The sequence below is a fragment of the Branchiostoma floridae genome, unplaced genomic scaffold (assembly GCF_000003815.2).
Source record: "Branchiostoma floridae strain S238N-H82 unplaced genomic scaffold, Bfl_VNyyK Sc7u5tJ_1556, whole genome shotgun sequence".
NCBI classification, from domain to species: domain Eukaryota; kingdom Metazoa; phylum Chordata; class Leptocardii; order Amphioxiformes; family Branchiostomatidae; genus Branchiostoma; species Branchiostoma floridae.
In genome coordinates this window covers 25,464-27,740 of record NW_023365755.1, presented here as the reverse complement: position 1 = coordinate 27,740, position 2,277 = coordinate 25,464, and the positions used below count along the sequence as shown (strand labels likewise).

The 2,277-nt window shown below is 42.0% G+C and overlaps 1 long non-coding RNA gene across 1 annotated transcript in view; it reads right to left on the bottom strand.

The window, feature by feature from the left end:
* The window catches only part of LOC118408098, a 6,291-nt gene extending 5,955 nt beyond the window's left edge, over positions 1–336 (bottom strand). Inside the window, exon 1 of the long non-coding RNA XR_004830252.1 lies at positions 275–336. This is a non-coding gene — a long non-coding RNA (uncharacterized LOC118408098). The remainder of the gene's footprint in view (positions 1–274) is intronic.
* Between the last annotated feature and the right edge of the window lie 1,941 nt (positions 337–2,277).

Here is a 2,277-nt window from a genome sequence, read left to right as displayed (position 1 = left end):
TGATCCATACTTCCTATTAATTCAGAGTGTAGCAGGTAAAGTTTGTCTGGTGCAGGTGATTTTCAATGTTACCTGCACCAGTGCGGGTATGTAGAAAAAACTTTCAAGCTCTGGTATGTGACTGCACTTAAAACGCGAACTTAAAACCACTGAGAACCTCCACTTTCCCGCTAATTGGTATTAAATCCCCGCAAACTTAAATGCATTAAAAGTATGTCACAAACTTAACATCTTATCAATAATAATAATATTGTACTCAAGTGGAAATGAGCACCTTGCTTCTGTTCCTTGTAGGGACGTCATCTTGGATGGGATGTACATGTACATCTGGACACAATGTGTTTGAGGAGAGACACATCTCAAGCATGTTAAAAACCCAACATATTCATCGAAAAGAGTCCTTCACGGGATTAATGAATCAAATATATCAGTGTGGTTATACTTTTATACGGTTTATCCTAGTGTATAAAACCGGTGTGTTACGTCTAGAGACAGTTTACTGGTTATGCAGGCAGTTTACTGGTTATGCAGAACTAGGAACAGTGAACATTCATGCTGAAATACAATTGTTTAACTATCAGTGCTTTACTATTAAATTTGTCAAGTCATAATTTTTATATTAGAGAAAGGACCTAAAGGTTATCTCACCTCAAACTGGGTCCCACCTCTTGTCAGAGGGCAACTATGTCCTCTCCATGATTAACCTTTACCTGGAATAGTAAAACATAAACATACATTCCAAAATTACATTACATGCATATAGTTTCTCCATTCTGTTGCCGTGCAGAATTATCACGTTGGCCGGGAGCGTTAGTAGTATAAGCGATAAATAGGCCAACAGTCGTCTCTGCGGCTACCCGGCCCAACAGCATCCGTTAACAATTAATGGAACTTAAGAGGAAACAAGTAGCCAATTTTCGAAGAACCTAACAACGCAGCAAAAACAAGAACTACATAGCTTTGTGTATTTAACAATGACCCTTCAGGAGGGCCAAGAATGGCGAAGATTAGACTAACCTGAGTAAAATGATAGCAGTATTACTTTGAGTTTCGTCAAATTTGCTGACACATGATCTTCCAATACTTAAACAATGGGATTTTTGACGAAAGATAATGTCAATTTTTGTGCAATCTCTCGGTGGAGCATTAATCTAAACTTGATGGTGTTGTGCACCACCACATTACCTACGAAATAAGACAAGAATCACGAAGACATGACATACCTGAGGGAAATGACAGCAGGAAAATCCTCGCTTCATCTGTCGCCGATATTCGGATGGCCGCCATCTTGCCTATTCTTGGATTCGATTCCAGTTTGACCTATGACCTAAGGGGTCACTCGACCTGATTACTCAGTTGGACTCGCTCAACGCAGTTCAACGCGCGATGGGGTGGAATGCTGTTAATATAGCGCTGGTTTGTGCCACAACCGTTGACAATAAAACCCTGCCCCTAATGTGGGAGTTCAATCGATCCATACGCTACTACAATATGGTCTGATTTTGGCATAAGAGGTGATTTTAAGTTAGAATTTAGGGATCTTATGCAGAGCTTCAAACCCGGAAGTGGCGCAGTTGACTTTGTTTTCGATATAGGGAGGCAGCATAAGGCATAAGGGTCATAGCGAATTTTAGCAGGGGAAAGGCCGGTACGTATGAGAGGCCCCCGGACAAATTAAGGAACGGTGTGTGTGTGTGGGGGGGGTGTATTTTAGGGTCATAAAATATGGCCAGGGGGACAGCCAATGAATTTCTTCTCAGAATTCGCAATACCCGTCAAACACTTTTAAAACCGTAGTACACCGTACTTGAATAGATTTGTGTGCTTGCAAATTTGAGCGGAATAATCAAAATACGGGATCACCATCGTTTAGTGATGCAATTTGGTAACCCTCCTTTTTTTTTCATAAAGTGAGTCACTTTTGTAGAGGTAAGGAACACGCCCGTCAAGGCCAATGACCTCTTTGGCCGTAATGCAGACCTACCCGTGAGACTTGACTCCCTACAGAACTGGTATAATCTAGCCGACTGCCCAAAAGATCAGCCCACAATGTCTCGGCCAATAGGAAAATCAGGACAGGTCATGGCTATTAAAGACATGGCGTGGGTTAAGCGGCGTTTTGAGAAAGTGTGCACTGTGTGTGAAGTTATGGAGTAAACTACATGCCTGGATTTTGTCTTGGGGGCGATCTGGAAGTACGGGGTTTGCCTGATCAGCTGATACGTCACCGTGACCACGAAGAGATTCAGGTATGAAGCTCATGTTAAAACAAATAGG